The sequence below is a fragment of the Lissotriton helveticus genome, chromosome 1_1 (genome assembly GCF_964261635.1).
Source record: "Lissotriton helveticus chromosome 1_1, aLisHel1.1, whole genome shotgun sequence".
NCBI classification, from domain to species: Eukaryota; Metazoa; Chordata; class Amphibia; order Caudata; family Salamandridae; genus Lissotriton; species Lissotriton helveticus.
Window position 1 is genome coordinate 1,940,154,836 of NC_136057.1, and position 22,733 is coordinate 1,940,177,568.

Sequence of the window (22,733 nt, forward strand, 5' to 3'; positions counted from 1 at the left end):
ACTACTCTACTCACTACTCTACTCACTACTCTACTCACTACTCTGCACTCACTACTCAACTCACTACTCTACTCACTACTGCACTCACTACTCACTACTATGCACTCACTACTCACTACTCTACTCACTACTCTACTCACTACTCTACTCACTACTCTGCACTCACTACTCACTACTCTGCACACTACTCTGCACACTACTCTACTCACTACTCTACTCACTACTCTACTCACTACTCTACTCACTACTCTACTCACTACTCACTACTCTGCACTCACTACTCACTACTCTACTCACTACTCTACTCACTACTCTGCACTCACTACTCTACTCACTACTCTACTCACTACTCACTACTCTGCACTCACTACTCACTACTCTGCACTCTCTACTCACTACTCTACTCACTACTCTACTCACTACTCACTACTCTGCACTCACTACTCACTACTCTACTCACTACTCTACTCACTACTCTACTCACTACTCACTACTCTACTCACTACTCACTACTCTACTCACTACTCACTACTCTACTCACTACTCTACTCACTACTCACTACTCTGCACTCACTACTCACTACTCTACTCACTACTCACTACTCTACTCACTACTCTGCACTAACTACTCACTACTCTACTCACTACTCTACTCACTACTCACTACTCTGCACTCACTACTCACTACTCTACTCACTACTCTACTCACTACTCTGCACTCACTACTCTACTCACTACTCTACTCACTACTCACTACTCTGCACTCACTACTCACTACTCTGCACTCTCTACTCACTACTCTACTCACTGCTCTACTCACTACTCTGCACTCACTACTCACTACTCTGCACTCACTACTCACTACTCACTACTCTACTCACTACTCTACTCACTACTCTACTCACTACTCTGCACTCACTACTCACTACTCTGCACTCACTACTCACTACTCTGCACTCACTACTCACTACTCTACTCACTACTCTACTCACTACTCTACTCACTACTCACTACTGCACTCACTACTCACTACTCTGCACTCACTACTCACTACTCTACTCACTACTCTACTCACTACTCACTACTCTGCACTCACTACTCACTACTCACTACTCTACTCACTAATCTACTCACTACTCTACTCACTACTCTACTCACTACTCACTACTCTGCACTAACTACTCACTACTCTACTCACTACTCTACTCACTACTCTGCACTCACTACTCAACTCACTACTCTACTCACTACTGCACTCACTACTCACTACTATGCACTCACTACTCACTACTCTACTCACTACTCTACTCACTACTCTACTCACTACTCTGCACTCACTACTCACTACTCTGCACACTACTCTGCACACTACTCTACTCACTACTCTACTCACTACTCTACTCACTACTCTACTCACTACTCTACTCACTACTCACTACTCTGCACTCACTACTCACTACTCTACTCACTACTCTACTCACTACTCTGCACTCACTACTCTACTCACTACTCTACTCACTACTCACTACTCTGCACTCACTACTCACTACTCTGCACTCTCTACTCACTACTCTACTCACTACTCTACTCACTACTCACTACTCTGCACTCACTACTCAACTCACTACTCTACTCACTACTCTACTCACTACTCACTACTCTACTCACTACTCACTACTCTACTCACTACTCACTACTCTACTCACTACTCTACTCACTACTCACTACTCTGCACTCACTACTCACTACTCTACTCACTACTCTACTCACTACTCTGCACTAACTACTCACTACTCTACTCACTACTCTACTCACTACTCTGCACTCACTACTCACTACTCTACTCACTGCTCTACTCACTACTCACTACTCTGCACTCACTACTCTGCACTCACTACTCACTACTCTACTCACTACTCTAATCACTACTCTGCACTCACTACTCACTACTCTGCACTCACTACTCACTACTCTACTCACTACTCTACTCACTACTCTACTCACTACTCACTACTGCACTCACTACTCACTACTCTGCACTCACTACTCACTACTCACTACTCTACTCACTACTCTACTCACTACTCTGCACTCACTACTCACTACTCTACTCACTGCTCTACTCACTACTCTGCACTCACTACTCACTACTCTGCACTCACTACTCACTACTCACTACTCTACTCACTACTCTACTCACTACTCTACTCACTACTCTACTCACTACTCTGCACTCACTACTCACTACTCTGCACTCACTACTCTACTCACTACTCTACTCACTACTGCACTCACTACTCACTACTCTGCACTCACTACTCTACTCACTACTCTACTCACTACTCTACTCACTACTCTGCACTCACTACTCACTACTCTGCACACTACTCTGCACACTACTCTACTCACTACTCTACTCACTACTCTACTCACTACTCTACTCACTACTCTACTCACTACTCACTACTCTGCACTCACTACTCACTACTCTACTCACTACTCTACTCACTACTCACTACTCTGCACTCACTACTCTACTCACTACTCTACTCACTACTCTACTCACTACTCTACTCACTACTCTACTCACTACTCTACTCACTACTCTGCACTCACTACTCACTACTCTGCACTCACTACTCACTACTCTACTCACTACTCTACTCACTACTCTACTCACTACTCACTACTGCACTCACTACTCACTACTCTGCACTCACTACTCACTACTCTACTCACTACTCTACTCACTACTCTACTCACTACTCACTACTCTGCACTCACTACTCACCTCACTAATCTACTCACTACTCTACTCACTACTCTACTCACTACTCACTACTCTGCACTAACTACTCACTACTCTACTCACTACTCTACTCACTACTCTGCACTCACTACTCACTACTCTGCACTCACTACTCACTACTCTACTCACTACTCTACTCACTACTCTACTCACTACTCTGCACTCACTACTCACTACTCTGCACTCACTACTCACTACTCTACTCACTGCTCTACTCACTACTCACTACTCTGCACTCACTACTCTGCACTCACTACTCACCTCACTACTCTAATCACTACTCTGCACTCACTACTCACTACTCTGCACTCACTACTCACTACACTACTCACTACTCTACTCACTACTCTACTCACTACTCTACTCACTACTCACTACTGCACTCACTACTCACTACTCTGCACTCACTACTCACTACTCTACTCACTACTCTACTCACTACTCTGCACTCACTACTCACTACTCTACTCACTGCTCTACTCACTACTCTGCACTCACTACTCACTACTCTGCACTCACTACTCACTACTCACTACTCTACTCACTACTCTACTCACTACTCTACTCACTACTCTACTCACTACTCTGCACTCACTACTCACTACTCTGCACTCACTACTCTACTCACTACTCTACTCACTACTGCACTCACTACTCACTACTCTGCACTCACTACTCTACTCACTACTCTACTCACTACTCTACTCACTACTCTGCACTCACTACTCACTACTCTGCACACTACTCTGCACACTACTCTACTCACTACTCTACTCACTACTCTACTCACTACTCTACTCACTACTCTACTCACTACTCACTACTCTGCACTCACTACTCACTACTCTACTCACTACTCTACTCACTACTCACTACTCTGCACTCACTACTCTACTCACTACTCTACTCACTACTCTACTCACTACTCTACTCACTACTCTACTCACTACTCTACTCACTACTCTACTCACTACTCTGCACTCACTACTCACTACTCTGCACTCACTACTCACTACTCTACTCACTACTCTACTCACTACTCTACTCACTACTCACTACTGCACTCACTACTCACTACTCTGCACTCACTACTCACTACTCTACTCACTACTCTACTCACTACTCTACTCACTACTCTACTCACTACTCACTACTCTGCACTCACTACTCACTACTCTACTCACTAATCTACTCACTACTCTACTCACTACTCTACTCACTACTCACTACTCTGCACTAACTACTCACTACTCTACTCACTACTCTACTCACTACTCTGCACTCACTACTCACTACTCTGCACTCACTACTCACTACTCTACTCACTACTCTACTCACTACTCTACTCACTACTCTGCACTCACTACTCACTACTCTGCACTCACTACTCACTACTCTACTCACTACTCTACTCACTACTCTACTCACTACTCACTACTCTACTCTACTCACTACTCTGCACTCACTACTCACTACTCTGCACTCACTACTCACTACTCTACTCACTACTCACTACTCTGCACTCACTACTCTACTCACTACTCTACTCACTACTCTACTCACTACTCTACTCACTACTCACTACTCTACTCACTACTCTGCACTAACTACTCACTACTCTACTCACTACTCTACTCACTACTCTGCACTCACTACTCACTACTCTGCACTCACTACTCTACTCACTACTCTACTCACTACTCTACTCACTACTCACTACTGCACTCACTACTCTGCACTCACTACTCACTACTCTACTCACTACTCACTACTCTACTCACTACTCTACTCACTACTCTGCACTCACTACTCACTACTCTACTCACTGCTCTACTCACTACTCACTACTCTGCACTCACTACTCTGCACTCACTACTCACTACTCTACTCACTACTCTAATCACTACTCTGCACTCACTACTCACTACTCTGCACTCACTACTCACTACTCTACTCACTACTCTACTCACTACTCTACTCACTACTCACTACTGCACTCACTACTCACTACTCTGCACTCACTACTCACTACTCACTACTCTACTCACTACTCTACTCACTACTCTGCACTCACTACTCACTACTCTACTCACTGCTCTACTCACTACTCTGCACTCACTACTCACTACTCTGCACTCACTACTCACTACTCACTACTCTACTCACTACTCTACTCACTACTCTACTCACTACTCTACTCACTACTCTGCACTCACTACTCTGCACTCACTACTCTACTCACTACTCTACTCACTACTGCACTCACTACTCACTACTCTGCACTCACTACTCTACTCACTACTCTACTCACTACTCTACTCACTACTCTGCACTCACTACTCACTACTCTGCACACTACTCTGCACACTACTCTACTCACTACTCTACTCACTACTCTACTCACTACTCTACTCACTACTCTACTCACTACTCTACTCACTACTCACTACTCTGCACTCACTACTCACTACTCTACTCACTACTCTACTCACTACTCACTACTCTGCACTCACTACTCTACTCACTACTCTACTCACTACTCTACTCACTACTCTACTCACTACTCTACTCACTACTCTACTCACTACTCTGCACTCACTACTCACTACTCTGCACTCACTACTCACTACTCTACTCACTACTCTACTCACTACTCTACTCACTACTCACTACTGCACTCACTACTCACTACTCTGCACTCACTACTCACTACTCTACTCACTACTCTACTCACTACTCACTACTCTGCACTCACTACTCACTACTCTACTCACTAATCTACTCACTACTCTACTCACTACTCTACTCACTACTCACTACTCTGCACTAACTACTCACTACTCTACTCACTACTCTACTCACTACTCTGCACTCACTACTCACTACTCTGCACTCACTACTCACTACTCACTACTCTACTCACTACTCTACTCACTACTCTACTCACTACTCTACTCACTACTCTACTCACTACTCTACTCACTACTCTACTCACTACTCTACTCACTACTCTACTCACTACTCACTACTCTACTCACTACTCTACTCACTACTCTACTCACTACTCTACTCACTACTCAACTCACTACTCACTACTCTACTCACTACTCTACTCACTACTCTACTCACTACTCACTTCTCCTCTCCCTACTCTGCCCTCCCTACTCTGCCCTCCCTACTCTGCCCTCCCTACTCTGCCCTCCCTACTCTGCCCTCCCTACTCTGCCCTCCCTACTCTGCCCTCCCTACTCTGCCTGAAGCAAGTCTCTAATGATAGGACACTGAATGATAGTACAATGAGTGATCTGGTACAACGGCAGTAGGAATCTGGTAACCGGACTGTGAGAGTAAATGTGAGGCTCCCAGTGAGAGGAAAGCGAGGTGGAGTGTTTTTTTTATGAAAGGGTGGAGAGAGTGAGTCATGGTGACGAGACAGGGAGCGAGTGAGGAATCTGGCAATAGCTGGGAAGATGCAAGGGATCTGGTAAGAGGACAACGAGAGCTACTGCAAGGGGTCTGTTATGAGGGCAGTAAATTAAAGTGATCTTCTATTTTGACATTAAAAGTTTGAGTTCGGTTATCAAAGCACTTTGTTTGTTTTTTTACTTTCAGCTGTGCTGCATAGCAGCCAGGCTGCTGTACAACATGGCTAAACATATCCCTGACAAAACCAACAGATTTTGTATAGGAGAGTCCTATTTGCTTTGCCAATGCTTGTTTAGTCTACCTCAGTCAAAGAGCAGGCGCGGGTTTGCCGGCGCGCACACAGAGCTCAAGGGAAAAAAAACACAGCAGTGCACACGCTCCCAGCACCATCTGCCTTCAATTACCGGCACCTCGGACAGCTGGTAATTGAGGATTTATGTATTCTTCTGCGCGTGTCCGAACACTTTATGCAGGAAGTGGACATTGAAAAAATTCCAAAGCCCTATGGCGTGCTGCCTTACTTAAACACAGCCTTGCCTGCATCAATTACCATTCACATGGCAGAATACCACATGCAAAAACCGCGCGCTTTCTGGAATGCGGCAGCCCACAGCCCTTTCTGAACTTTTCTTTTTTTTATAACATTAGAGCTCGGAAGCCCCGCCCCACTTCGTGTGACGTAGGCCCGAGCCCTAAAGATTAGTGGAGTTAAAGGACAACCTTGTCAGGTTCCTCTACGAATAGCAATGATGTCCGATTATGTTCTGTTGATCCTGATTCTGGCCTTTGGAGAGGTATATAACAAATCAATGAACTTCTGAAAATAGCTGCCAATGCCCAAGCGCCGAAGGACCTCCATCGTAAATAGCCACTCCAATGAATTGAACACTTTTTCAGCATCCAGATGGACCGCCACCAACAGTAAGTGTCGGTCCACCTTGTGGAGGAGTGCCACCAACATTTTTGGTTTAAAGACTTTAGAACTTTGTGGTACAAACCCTGCCTGTTCCGGCAGGACCAGAAATCATATAACAAGGTTGGAAGCGCTGTGCCAGAATTTCTGCAACTACTTTATTATCAGTACTTAAGAGTGAAAAGGCTTGTAGGATGTACATTGTTTGGATTCTTTGTTCGGTTTCCAATAAAACAGTGATACCCACCTCCATTGTGTTGTGGGGTTGGTTGCCCCACTCTATTACTGCAGTATACATCTCCAATAATGAGGGAGCAAGCAAGTCTATGTACTCTTTGTGAAACTCAACTGGAAACTCATCCCTCCCTGGGCTTTACGACTGGTTAGGGTCATTATTGCCTTTTTAATCTCTTCTATCATCAGTGGGTGGTTGAGAAGCTCTCTGACTTTGCCCTTGATCCAGGCTAATGTCACCTGGTCCAAATATCAAGCTATTGTAACTTCATCTGAAGTCTGCAGGTGCTGTGGTGATGTCATCCCTTTCTGAGAGGATACAAATCATTCATCCAGCATCTCAAGTGGTTTTAGTAACTCAGGCCAACATTTTGCCGGGTATATCTCCTTCACTAAACTGTCAGGCTCGGGCCCCCCTGACAAGGTAAAGGATCCCCCTTTCCACCTCTTCATGGAATTTGGGGAGAGCCGACTGGATCTTGGCACGCATAGCCGAGCTACCCAAGAGAACATGCTCAGTCTCCAGCGGCTGAATCTCTGACTCGAGCGAGCCTAGTCAGTTGCATATTGCTTTGAGAAGCCACACACTCTTGGACATACACATACCCATTATGTAGGCATTAAAAGCTTCGCACAGAGTTCCAGCATCATTCACTGTAGTCTTGTTTAGCTTGAAGTACTCAAATGGAGCCTCCCTGATCTAAGTTCTAAAAGCTACATCTATAAATTCCTTGCCTTTCAAGCAGCAGTTATAGACCAGATTGGGGGCGGTCAGGTCACACAGCACTAGTTCTGCCAGAGAGTGGTCAGATAGAGTCCTGGGCAGGATCGCTACCCCCTTAACTGAGCTAATCAGTGTGCTGATGGGCCTTCACATGTCGATCCGAGAGGACATATTATGTGTCGGAGAGTAGAACATGTAATCCAAATGTCCTGGGTGTAATACCCTTCAGTTAGCATAATTGGATTATATGGGTGAGAGCAGTACTCGTGTGTGTAGTGGAATGAGCCATCTGAGATATTCTGTTTAGGTGTTCGGAAAGTGTTAAAGTCCCGTACCCACATCGTGGGCCAATTTCTAAACACGGAGCACATATTTAAGACCTTGTCAAAGACGGAGGGGTCGTACACATTAGTGTCATAAATATTAACCAGGAGTTGTCTGTGACACTCAAGCACTCCCACAATAATTATCACCCTTACTGTGGTGTCCGCAAGATGGTGTTGCAAGGATTTCCGCTCATACACAGAACTGTGTACAGAGACCTAGGATATTAGTGAATTGTGGTGTACCAGAAACTCACCTCAGTACCTAGAAAACCCCAACCAGCTAGCATCAGTGTCACATTAGCTCTTCGTCCTATAGCAAAGTAACCAATGATTAGACAACCTAGACCATGCGACTTAGGACCATCTCAGGAATGGTGGGAATTAAGAATATTCTTTTGTTATACTCTCATACCAGTCCACAACAGGAGTAAAAAAGAGACACAGTAAGGTTAAAATATTTATTTTCACATCCTGATCTCAAGCGCAGTATTTTAGTCAACATAAGCAGACATATGATTAAAAACAATATGGTCAGCATGGTTACAATTCCATAAAATACAAAAGGAGGAATCATATTACAATGATAGTGCAAACAGGTGATACAGAGCCTAGTTTAAACACCCTCCCTATATAGGAACTATGTATTATAAGCTATAGAAGGTCTCTTGAGCTTGTTTTGGGGGACCCCATTACCTGTCCGCTCAGTAAGTGTAAATTACATCTGGATCGGCTAGTCTCTCTGCATCCCTGGAATCTTCCAATTGTGTGAAAATATGGCAAGTGTGCTATGATAAAGGCGCCAGAATCTTGCTCGGCTCGCAGCTGCCAAAATTGAGTCGAGAATGAGTTACACGCAGTAGCGGTTGGTGGTGGGAGTCGCTGCCGGGCGGTGACGTGGGGAGGGGGAGGGGCAGGGTGGGGGATACTAATCTATGGATTACGGAGGATTACAGGTAAGTAATCATATAAATAAATAAAACGAATTTCGTTGCGTGCACTGCATCGCATTTGGGGATGCAGTGCGCGCAACGAAATCCGTTTATTTATTTATGTGGTTACTTACCTGTAATCCTTCGTAATCCATAGATTACTATCCCCCACCCTGCCCCTACCCCTCCTCCTCCCCACGTCACCGCCCGGCAGCTACGCCCACCACCGACCGCTACTGGTTACACGGACACGCCGATAAACAGGCTCACATGTTATGATAACCTTGACGGCTCAGCACTCACTGTAAAGGCTGGGGGCACGATGTATGTCTAGAGATGTTGAAAAACAAACCATTTCTCATGTATAGACCTTCTTGAAAGCTAACTTTGCAAAAACTTTTAAGAAGTGTCGTGTGCAAAAAGCAACAAAAGGACATGCCAAACTCTTTCCATCTCCTGCGGGATAAATGGCAGACTGACGTTGGTAATATGGAGGATGAAGAATGGCAGTCCGCATTTATGTCCCCGCGCGAATCAGCCATCAATCATAGGTTTCGGTTGATACAGTTAAAAATATTACACAGGACATACATGTCAGGCCCCCTCTTAGCTAAAATCGGCCGACGCCCATCTGACCTGTGCCTCCGTCATTGTGGCTCAACGGGCACTTTCTTTCATATCCTGTGGGAATGCCCAGCAGTCCAAGACTTTTGGAACCGCGCTGTCCTGAAAATGACTGATGCCCTAGGGAAACCGGTCCCTCTGACTCCCAAATGCGCGCTCCTTAGTATATGGGACCCCACAGACCTCACAGCGATAGAACAGCGCTGGGCGGACCTGAGCTTCCTCCTCGTAAAGCGTGAGAAAGCTATGCAATGGGGTTCGCCACACAAACCGCTCCTGATTAGATGGGTGGCTGCAATGGATGTGTGCATGCTGTCCGAAAAATCAGTTTACAAAAATAGGGGCTGTCCCGGGGTATGGGATTAGAAGTGGGGTCGATGGAATGCCTATAGGGGCGAACTGTGTACTTCCCCAACGGCAGATATGGCTATGACCAGGCGGGCCGTTCCTCGGTGAGTGTAGATACGACTGCTGTCGTGCCGTGCGCGCTCTATGGCGAAGGATGCTGACTGCGATCGTTCACATAAATGTTTCCTCTGCTTTGATTGGTTATGTTTGTTTAAAATGGAAATACCATAGACCTATAGATTATCCGATACTAAGCTTTGGCTATTGTATGCACTCCTTGCTACCACGCCGCCGAACCCCCGGGGTGTTGGCTATATGGCTGTGTTATTCTGAGAAGTACCTATATGTACCGCAGCCGGCCCTCGAGGTTGTAGGCTCTATGCAGTGTCAATTTAATATGTGCATTAAAGGTCTTGCAAAAAAAAAAACCAACAAAAGGTAAAATGGCGTTTAAACTTATAATAAGCCATGCTAACTTAACATGCACGCAAAAAGAGGCCCAAAACCATACTACAATGGTCAACTAAAGTAAATCAGCGAGTATTCCTAATCAGGATAGCCACCCCTCTAGAATAGGCAGAGTACAACAAAAAGTACAAGTGAGTACCCCATGTAGAGGCGAAGGAAAGTGGGTGGAATAGAGAAGCGTGTTTCTTGTAACAGAGCCACATCCACTCCGTGGCGGTTCACTTATGCTAACACTTGTCATGCTTTACGTGGGTTGTCACTCCACTGAAGATTCCAGGTGATTTTCTGCATAGTGATTCTTTGTCAAGTCCTCATTGGCTAAATGTGTCCCGTTCGTATCTTTCAGTCTCCCTGGGTATTGCAGTATCTGTGTCTGTGTGTGTGTCATGTGCTGTAGTTGGGTGAAAATCAATACAACATAATCAAAACAACACCCTTCCCTCTCCACGCCGACCCAAATCGTTAGCGAATACCCCAACCCCAATAATCAACACAAATAATCCCCTCTCGTGGGTAATTAAAGATAATACCAATGCGCTTCACGCTCTCATGTAAACGATGATGGGAAAGACGTGGCATTTGAGTGAGGATTCAAACTATCCTACGCTTTCATAGAGTGCACAGAATATCTGAAATAAATCAAAGCAATGGTATATACTTTTATGAAGCCATGTTGCAACCCATGGTGCCCTGTCCATTATTTTAGCTTCCATGTGTACCCAGGGCTTTTCCATCTCAGTTAGAGACCATTCGTAAAGAACAGATAACTGAGCTGCTAGACCGGACTGGCCCAAATTTTGTAGAGCCCCACCTACTCACCCCCCAGTTCTTTGCTTGCCCTCAGGACAATCTTGGATAGTCAACTTTACTATTTGCCCATGCAAACTTACTATGCAAGCTCTTTATATTTGCCATATCTTTAGCCCAGATTGTCACTGGAATGGTTTAGAATAAACTGTGTATCTAGGCAAAATGTTAATTTCCACCTTGTATAGTCTGCCCAGCTATGACATACAAAGAGGTACCCATCGCTGGAGATCTTCCCTGATCTCCACAAAGATTTTTGAATAGTTGGCTGCATAAAGTCTGCCTTTGGTCGTAGTAATATGTACACCTATTTAATTTATTTTATTTTATTTTCCTCCCCATGAAAGGTACTATCCCTCAAAATCTTTGCCTGAGTTCAGGTGTCAATCCTACATCCATTATATTTGACTACTCCAAATTGGCCTTAAAACAGATATTAGACTATATTTAGCTATCACTTAAAGCCCTGATTTGACAGAGATCCATTTGATCCAGATTAGTCAAAGTAAGTATGACCGTGGCGGCAAATAGGTGGATTTTGTGCTACTCGCCCCCAAATGCCATCCCTCTAATATCTCCCTCACCACAGCACTACAGCCGCCAGAGGCTAAATCATTAATGTGAAGCCAAGGAGCGAGAAGGGACATCCCTCTTTTATTCCCTTCCTGAGGTTCACTCTGTCCGTTTTAACTCCATTAGTTAAACAAGCATTTACAATGCAACGGTCTCACCTTTGCAAAAGTTAGAGCTATTGGCATTGTAAATGACAAAATGTGTATTTATGTGTTGGTTTTGAAAACAGATGAATAAATGGCATTATCATTTACAATGCCAATAGCTTAATGTCTCGCAAATGCGAGACCTATAGCATTTGCACCCACACACACACACAGAGCCACACACACAGAGCCACATACACAGAGCCACATACACAGAGCCACACACACACAGAGCCACACACACACAGAGCCACACACACACAGAGCCACACACACAGAGCCACACACACACACAGAGCCACACACACACACAGCCACACACACACACAGCCACACACACACACAGACCCACACACACACAGACCCACACACACACAGAGCCACACACACAGAGCCACACACAGAGCCACACACACACAGAGCCACACACACACAGAGCCACACACACACAGAGCCACACACACACAGAGCCACACACACAGAGCCACACACAGAGCCACACAAACACAGAGCCACACAAGCACAGAGCCACACACACACAGAGCCACACAAACACAGAGCCACACACACACAGAGCCACACATACACAGAGCCATACACACACATAGTCAAACACACAGAGTCACTCACACACACAGAGCCACTCACACACACACAGAGCCACACACGCATACAGAGACACACACACAGAGCCACACACACAGAGCCACACACAGAGCCACACAAACACAGAGCCACACACACACAGAGCCACACAAACACAGAGCCACACACACAGAGCCACATACACAGAGCCACATACACAGAGCCACACACACACAGAGCCACACACACACAGAGCCACACACACACAGAGCCACACACACACAGAGCCACACACACAGAGCCACACACACACACACAGCCACACACACACACAGCCACACACACACACACAGACCCACACACACACAGACCCACACACACACAGAGCCACACACACAGAGCCACACACACACAGAGCCACACACACACAGAGCCACACACACACACAGAGCCACACACACACAGAGCCACACACACAGAGCCACACACAGAGCCACACAAACACAGAGCCACACACAGACACAGAGGCACTCACACACACACAGCCACTCACACACAGAACCACCCACACACACACACACACAGAGAGCCACACACACAGAACCACACACAGGGCACACACACAGAGCCACACACACATACACACAGAGCCACACACACACACACAGAGCCACACAAACACACACACAGAGCCACACACACACAGAGCCACACCTACACAGAGCCACACACACACACAGAGCCACACTGTACAACATGGCTAAAACAATCATTTCAGTGAGGCCTACTGGCTTTGCCAATGTTTTTTTCTGCTGGGACAAGAGTTGCGCCCGCGCAGCCAGAGCCAGTCGACCCCCATCAGCGGGCCGGCTCCCCGACGACACACCCACAGCCACCCGCCACCCAGCCAGATAGGGCTGCCAGACCACCGGACACACACCGACTCTTCTTCCTCTGCCACGACACCCGCCAGCCCTCCCTGCGCACGGGTGCGCACGGCCAGCGAGGTGGACAAGGTGGTCATACTGAGCCCTGGGGCCCTGAAGACGCATCTGAGCCGCTCCTACACCATGGCGGGACCTTGCCCGCTGTTCTACCGACAGTCCCGTCTGCCGCCCCTGGAGCCCTGCAGCACAGCTGCTCCATGTCAATGCCAGTTCCCCGCTTGCCACTTTCTGCTGCCAGCCTGATAAGCCTGTGCTCCAGCAGCAGCGGGCAAGGTTTGGAGAGCAGCGCCGCACCTCAACCATCCAGCTGTGGCGCCTCCACCTCCTGTTCGCCCAGCGACGCCGGCTTCATGTCCTTGGATGAGTACAGCTCAAGCCCTGTAGATGCCGGGCGACCTTGTCTGTGCGCTGGGGTCCTGCACCACCACCACCACCGCAGCAGCACCCAGGAGTCTGTGGCTGAGACGCCACCCACCCCCGGCTGGAAGATGAACGGCTACATGTGCATGGAACGACTGCCCAGTGGGGCCAGCCTCGGCCCCCTCCACCACTGCCGCCTTTCCAGAGAGGAGTTGCTCGATCTGGCACACAGGAAACGTACCTATTCGTTGACCACCCCGGCCTCCCAGCGGAGCACCCTGCAGGTCTCATCCGCCTCCCTGGATGAGGCCACCCTGCTGCGAGCGCCTGACGTGGCAACCGCTCTCGCACCACCTCTCCGAAGATGCCCCACCACCCCTACCCCGAGGACTATGGTGATGTGGAGGTTGGCTCTACTGGACACCTTGGGGAAGATGGCTACATGCCCATGGTGCCCGGAGCGGCTCTTGTAACTAAAGACTACATGCCCATGAGCAGCTGCACTGTGTCCGCTCCCAAGCAGATCCTGCGGCCCGCAATGACAGCCCCCCACAGCTGAACGGCTACAAGACTGGCGAGAGCTCACCCGAGGACAGTGGCTACATGAGGATGCTGTGTGGCCCCGAGAGTCAGCTCAACGGCGCCAGCGATTACTTGAACATGTCCCCTGGCAGTCAGGCCTCGGCCACCTCTCCGGACTGCTTCTTCCACCCGCAGGTTAACGGTGACAGCGACCAGTGCATGCTGATGCACTCCCCGGGTCTCCTGCAGCCGGTGGAGCCAGCGCATGCCCGATCCCCGAGCCGGCCCAGTCCAGAGAGCATCCTTCACCACCGCTGCCGGGCAGTGCGACCCACGCGGCTGGTGCTGGAGTGTGCGGACCCTACCGAGTATGACCGAGCACCCTACGGGGCCCGAGCCCCACAGCCCCCACAGCCCCGGAGGCGAGTACATCAATATTAACTTTGGGGAGTGCTGTTCGCCAGCTGGGGGCACCTCGCCCGGCTCAGACTACATGAATCTGGACTATAGTGGCCGCTGTAAGTCAGCCCCGGTACCAGACGCCTGTAATAGCGTGCATGTGAGCCGGCCAACCCAGCTCCCAAATCAGCAGGACACAGCCCGCCGGCAGCGCTCCCCTCCGCAATGGTCTCAGGCGCCGATTCTGATCGCTTGATCTTATCGTTACCTGGGGTCACAGGGCTGGCATTGGAGTCTGGTGTTGGTGACTCGTAGGGGGAAGCTTTTCTCTCCGTAGATCTCTCCTGTCCTCCGGCGCAGCTCGGCTTAAACGGAGATGGGACTTCCTTTCCTCTGCATCTTGATGACTTGGTGGTGGGGGTCCTGGTGACTTCCTGCTGGCATAAAAGGTTCCTTATCTTCTTTATGGGGCCATCTGGCCCCATAAAGAAGATAAGAAAGCTTTTATGCCAGCAGTAAGTCAAGTAAGCCAGTCTGAAAAGGACGGGGCTTACAGAGAAAGAAGAACGTCACTAGGACCTCTTCTCCAATGGCTGGCCACCATTTTGCATGTATGGTGACGCCAGGCAATGGAAAAGAGGGGCGGGGCTTAACCTTGCTAGTGAAAATCCGCATGTGCACAGTCTTTTGCAGGCTGAGACCTAAAAAGCTGGCTACAGGTGTTTGGTAGTTTGCCAAGATGAAGGATCGCATATTTGAAGCAAGACAATAGTTTTCAGCATTTGACTCATAAATGATCAGTTAACTCTGTTGGATGATTTTTCAGCACTGAGGGATAGAATGCCCATGTTAGTTTATTTAATTTCTCTGTCGGGTGCAGAATTATTCTTATGTTGTCCGAGGTCTGTATGTTGGGTATAAACCCTGATTTGTCAGGGTCGATTAGGGAACGGTGTTCAGTGGACCAATCTATTTGCTAGTATCTTGGTGAACGATTTTACGTCTATGTTCGAGAGGGCAGTAGATCACTATGCTGCGCATGAGTCCATTGGTCTCCCTGCCTTATGAATCAGTGTAATGTTTGCTTCTGCCATTGAAGGAATCTATTTTAGTCAAACAAGTTTATTGAATAGCGACTTCAGACTGGGCATAGGTCTGATTTGCAAACATTTAGAAAAACAATTAGTTAATTCAGCTGAGCCTGGTGTCTCCTAGCTAATATTGAATCTGCTTTTCTGGCTTTTTCACAGCATGTTTGTTTGAGGCAGAACCTATTGGCCACAGAAAACAGAAAAAAGTGTAACTTCCCTCTAAGGAATATTATTTCCCTAAGAAATGTCAAATATGCTGATTCTTTATGTTTCTTTTCTGCCTTCACTAGATATGCCTCAAGTTTCTCCTTAGTGATCCCTCCCCACAGGGCCGGCCCTAGGCATGTGCAAACTGTGCACCTGCACAGGGCCGCCAAACCCCAGGGGCCGCCACGAGGAATCGGATACAATACATATTCGTGGGCGTGGCGGCCCCTGGCAGGGATTTGGCGGCCTCCGGCTTCCACTAACTTGCAAACACCCTGACCCCCCTTCACACCCTCCAGTCCTCCCTTCACCCCCGCCAGGGCCGGCCTTAGGCATGTGCAAACTGTGCACCTGCACAGGGCCGCCACGAGGAATCGGATACAATACATATTCGTGGGCGTGGCGGCCCCTGGCAAGGATTTGGCGGCCTCCGGCTTCCACTAACTTGCAAACACCCTGACCCCCCTTCACCCCCTCCAGTCCTCCCTTCACCCCCGCCAGTCCTCCCTTCACCCCCGCCGGCCGCCTGTGTCCCAGCAAACAGTTAACAGCAGTGCGCAGCTCTCTCAGAGCCGGCGCTACAATGTATCGGAGTATGGGTACTCCCGCGTCACGTCCGGCCGCCAGGAACTGACAGGAAGTCTTGAGCAGTCTGTTGTCCAGCTTTGCTGCTTAGCTATGTTTGAATCATGCCGAGGCGAGCCCGCAGCGACGTCACATTCTGGTAGTGCTGCTGGAGCTGGAGTTCCCTCCTGGTTGTGGAAAATCATGGCAGTGCTGCTCATACCACTGCCTGGCTCCAGTGAATTAAAGATCCTAATCCTGATCATGACCGTTCCCTCCACTCCGCCACCCCCGTGAAGTGAGAGGGAGTTACTGTGCAGGCCAGGACTGGAGTCTGAGGAAGCAGGCAGGACTCGGAATCTGAAGTAAGTCGGATAAATACTGTGTTACCTACAGCTGTTTTTTAAAATTTAGTTTAAGCCGCATCTGATGTTACCTACAATATGTGTTTTTGTGATCGACGCCTGTGCAATCTAAGAAGTGCGGGGTGGCTACAATTCTATGAAACTCGTGGCAGCGCTGCTCGACCAGCAACTCAGCTAAGACCCCTGCACAGACCGGGGCAGCCACTGGAGTTGCTGAGCCACCCATCATGCCCAGGCCGGGGTTTGCTGCTGCGGGAGTCATTAGGCAAGGTGCGGCCCGTGCCGTATGAAGAATCGTGTCAGCAAAGTTTGTAAGAAGTGCCTCGAGATGCATCTCTATGCTGCAAACTGCTTTATTAATGACGCGCCACGGTGCTGCTTGTGCTAATATGATTGAGCTTGGATAATAACTACAGGCACCAATAGAGCAGGTCTAGGAACAACTAGGCCGGTTTAAACATGATGAATTGCCGAGTAGGGGCGGCACCGTAAGAGGGACCGTTCGCCCTCTGCCTCCAGAATGCAGCAGTCTGCATTGAGCAGGGGTTACTGAGGTCAGACAGCAGCAGAGAAGGTATTGAGCAGCTCGTTTTCTGAGTTTTCATGGAGTGCATGTTTCATCTTTGGGCCGAATTTAACTGCATCTTTATTTTTCTTGTTTTTGTTCATGTGCGCAGGCCTGCTTGGTAATACCCTTGATAGTTAATTTTTTTTTCTTGTGCCACAGCCCTGGTTTTCTTCTAAGTTGCCACCTGTCTGCCCTGTTAGAGCTGAGAACTGACTGTACATCACATAGCAGTCTGTCTTCTCACTGACTGTAAGCTGTGTTAGTAGTGGCTGGCACCTGGGTCAGGTGATTGTGAGAGCCACTGTGGTGCTTGCCAACGTACCTTCTCAGTGCGCCAAGCATCACTGAGTCAGCAGAGCTTGTAGTGTAGCTCTGTGTGACAAACTGCGAGTGGGGTGATGGTGCCACCAGGTAGTGGGCGGCATGCAGGACCAGGGCACACTGCTCAGTAATACAGCTCATGGATTATGATCTGACTTGTCTTAGAGGTCCTTGTTGCTCAAATGGGTGTAATTTCTGTAATGTATATATTTTTCTTGTTTTCATTGCTAGATTTTTCTCGTGAGAAAGTGTCACTCATATTTGTTGAAATGTCACTCATAATTACAATGAATTTAAGAAAATGTCACACGTAGCAATCTGAAACCTTGGCAGCTATGAACTACATGCTGCCCGAGTTAGCACAAGGGTTTTTATTTTCATTTCCAATGGATGCTCATGCTCAGAGGAAATGCTCTGTTCCACCACTCCGACCCCAGGCAATAGTGTCACCGGCTGCCCACACCGTCTCCCTCCACAGTCGGACTGCAGGCAGTTCTAAATGGCACAAAGTGGTAATTGTGCACAGAGACAGTCGTGCACTGATTAATCTGCTAGCCACGGGGCCCGCCATATGAAAAGCAAAACTCCAGCCACACTCGTGCACCAAGAATTGACACGCACGCACCACGCCCCCAAGTGGAGTGGTGAGAGCACGCACTGTAAGTAGTGCACTCGTGGTGCACATGCGATAAGGAGCCAAATGCCTGGATCTCCTTAAGAGTTAATGTTAAAGTTGTTTCTCATTAACCGGAGGTATTTACTTCTGAAACACCATTTCCAAGTAAAACATTTCTCAGCCCAGTAATAATTCTCCAGAATCCTTTCCACAGTGTGGCTATTTAGGTCACAAGAACGTTGTAGAAAAGTGTACACACAGGGTCAGTTTAAAGCCCCCCACCATCACCAAACTTTTCCCTTTCCCCACAAGCGGGGCATTGCGCTCTTCCGACACTGTCACCCCACCGGAGCCACAAATAAAGCGTGCCCCAGGCACTCCTCGCTAGGCTCCCTTCTCCTTGTCATGAATGCTCATGGCTTCTAAATGTAACAATATGAAGGCACCGTACCTAATGGCGGAATTAAGGGCAGGCGTGCTGCAACATGAGACAAGCACTGTCAAAGGCAACAGGTCTCTCCTATACTAGAGCTATTGGGTTTGCCACTGTGTTTTAGCCATGTTGTACACCACTGTGGCTGCTGTTCAGCATGGCTAAAAGTTAGTGGTGTGGAGAGTCCTAGATGGAGTGGTGGGAGTAGAATGTCGTTGACTAGGTTTGTTGTCGTAGAGTGGAGTAGCAGAAGTGGAGTTCAGTGGTTCATAGGCAGAGTCTGTCATACAGTGCAGTGTCTAAGAGTGAAGTGGCATAGAGTGGAGTGGAGTGGAGTGTGATGGAATAGGGTGGAGTGGGTTGGAGTGGATTGAGGGGGATTGGATTGGGGTAGAGTGGGTTGGATTGAGTGGGGTGGCAGGGGCGGCCTTAGGCATGTGCAAGCTGTGCACCTGCACAGGGCCACCAAACCCCAGGGGCAACAATGCCAATATATATCCTTAATATAATACATATTTGCATGGCGGCCCCTGGCAGGGATTTGACGGGCTCCGGCTCTGTTCCACTTTCAAACACCCTGACCCCCCCCTCTTCACTGGCCTCCGCGCTCCGCCCCGCCCGGACCCCCTCTTCCAGGGCCCCCTACCTACGCTCCCTGCACAGGGCCACCATGAGCCTAGAGCCGCCCCTGCGTCCCCAAGCCTTCTCTGTTCTATTCTAGCCCCATGTCATTTACATAACATTATGACTTCTCCAAGATTCTGGGCTCATAGCCTGTCTCTTAGGACAGGTCCATCCAACCTCCAATACTTCTTTAAGTTAGGCTGGAGTCCCAACCCACATTCCATTTGAGCATTGCATGATTCAAAAGGACAATCTGCACTATAGCTATCGGTTTGGTATCATTTCAAAAGGCACGGGTTCCAAGAATCAAATCGATCCTAGAGTAGGACCTATGACCATGGAAGAAAAAGGTGAACGATCGAACCCCAGAGTGTGTTTCTCTCCAATTATCCGACAAGCACATCTCCTGGAGATAATGTTGTAATTTCTTAGACATAGAACTCTGATTATATTGATCCTGATGGTGTCTGCCTACGTCCCAATTAGGAACTACACAGACATCATCCAGAATAATCAGTTCCTTCTGGACCAGTCCCTAACTGTATCAAGTAATGCGAGCAGGAAAGATTCTCGATTAATACAAACAGTGTAAACACAGAGAATCACCAGTTCACTGGCTAATAGCTTCCCTTACCAAAATGTATACCATTCCTCCTCATTATCTTCGTGCATCGAGGTGACCTGAAGTGGAACATCTCTGTCGATTGCCACAATGACCCACATTTTATAGCGTGTGCATCAGATAAAATTTAAGTAGGCTAAAACTTATTTTGCATTTATTTATTTGAATAGTTTTAGAGAGCGTGAACAAGACCCAAAGGGGTATCAGAGCGCTGTACAGAGTTGGCACCAGCAAGTATACAAAACATAAAGAAGGTAAGGAAAGTTACAACCTGTGGGAAAAACATTCCAAAATAAAGAGTAGTGTGTAACAGAGGTGCCATAGAGCACTCCGAGAAAAACATCACGCAATAGAATGAACCAAGATGTGCGAGGTGCATCAATTAATTTTGACAAAAAGAAGGAAACAAGCAAAATCAACAGTTAATGCAGTTAAAGGCACTATTGAGTGGGTCAAGCAGGTGGTGGCAGCGCCTGTTCCTCACTGGGGGCATCGGAACAGCGAGAGGCTGCAGTGATTATTACTGTTCGTTTTTACTGGCTGACAACGGTGTCTCTGCATGATTTAGATGCAGGCGCCGAGTTTCTTTTTAATTTCTTTATTTGGGCTCATGTAAAACTGTTTTTTAAATAAACACCTATTGTGTAATTCTCACCGCTCGGGTGGCCTCCCCAGCCCCGGTCCATCATGGCTGCTCGTGCCGATTGTGTGGAAGGCGGGCGCCATCTTGAGTGTGCTCTGAAGACTGCCTAGACCGCAGTTAGCGGTCCAGCTGCTCGGGGGCGCACGCTATATAGCGGCAGGACTCCCAGGGCTCGCTGTGGGTCAAGCAGGTGGTGGCAGCGCCTGTTCCTCACTGGGGGCATCGGAACAGCGAGAGGCTGCAGTGATTATTACTGTTCGTTTTTACTGGCTGACAACGGTGTCTCTGCATGATTTAGATGCAGGCGCCGAGTTTCTTTTTAATTTCTTTATTTGGGCTCATGTAAAACTGTTTTTTCAATAAACACCTATTGTGTAATTCTCACCGCTCGGGTGGCCTCCCCAGCCCCGGTCCATCACGGCTGCTCGTGCCGATTGTGTGGAGGGCGGGCGCCATCTTGAGTGTGCTCTGAAGACTGCCCTAGACCGCAGTTAGCGGTCCAGCTGCTCGGGGGCGCACGCTATATAACGCGATGTGTCCTCGTGCGCGCAGCGGACGAGCGCAGCGGGCGCGCCAAATGCGCGCCAAAGTCGCGGCTAAGTCTAGCCCGTCTGCGCCCGTCCGCGGCCGGACGGGGCTACGGGCACGGCCCCATGCTCTTTCCATTTTTTATTCCTCGGAGGCCCAAAAAACCATGCAGGGTAATTGGCCTTTGCCAGCCCCCGCTATCGCCCGTATTGCCTTGCTTGGTCTTGCCCCCCCTGGTCACCAGCCCCTTCCCTCCTTGTTGTCACCCTCGAGGCAGTCTTTATTGTGCGCTGGTCCCTCTTCTCCCCATCCTCTATTATCCATTATTTTGCTTAATACTAGGTCAGCGGTTAAACACCACCAGGAACTGTTTGTCCTACTTGATACCCACAGGCCGGACATACTGTGCTTAACCGAAACCTGGTTCTGTGAGTCCTCCCTGCCTTCCCTCCTGGCTGCCCTCCCCCCCTCGTATATTGCCTTCCGGGCTGACCGCCCGACGAGCAAGATAGGGGGTGGCGTGGCGCTTATTGCCCGCGCTGACCTCAACTTTCAACTTCTCCCGTCTCCCCCCATTGCCCTTACTGAGCATCTTGTGGTACGCTCATCCATTTTCTCACCTCCGCTCACCTGCATGCTAATGTACCGCCCCCCGCAGTCATCCCCCCTGTTTATACAAGCCTTTCAGGATCTTTTGGCTACATTGGCGGTTAACTTTGCCTCAGTATTAGTGCTCGGTGATTTTAATTATTGGCCCATGGACCCTTCTGAATGCACTTCTTCCAAACAATTTACTGAGTCACTCCAATCCTTAAATTTTGTCCCTCACATTCAAGTTCCAACGCATTCACATGGCCACATGCTAGACCAAGTTTGGTCTCTCAACAGCGCTGTTTCGTCCATGTCTGTGTCCCCTTGCCCATGGTCTGACCATGCCCTCATTTCTTTCTCCCTCTTCCTTGACCCGGTAATCAAGGCCCCGCTCGTAAAAAACACCTGGGCGCGGAATTG

General features: G+C 48.4%; 1 pseudogene; it reads left to right on the forward strand.

Moving 5' to 3' along the window:
• The window catches only part of LOC144766077 (insulin receptor substrate 2-like), a 121,799-nt pseudogene that overhangs the window by 70,146 nt on the left and 28,920 nt on the right, over window positions 1–22,733 (forward strand).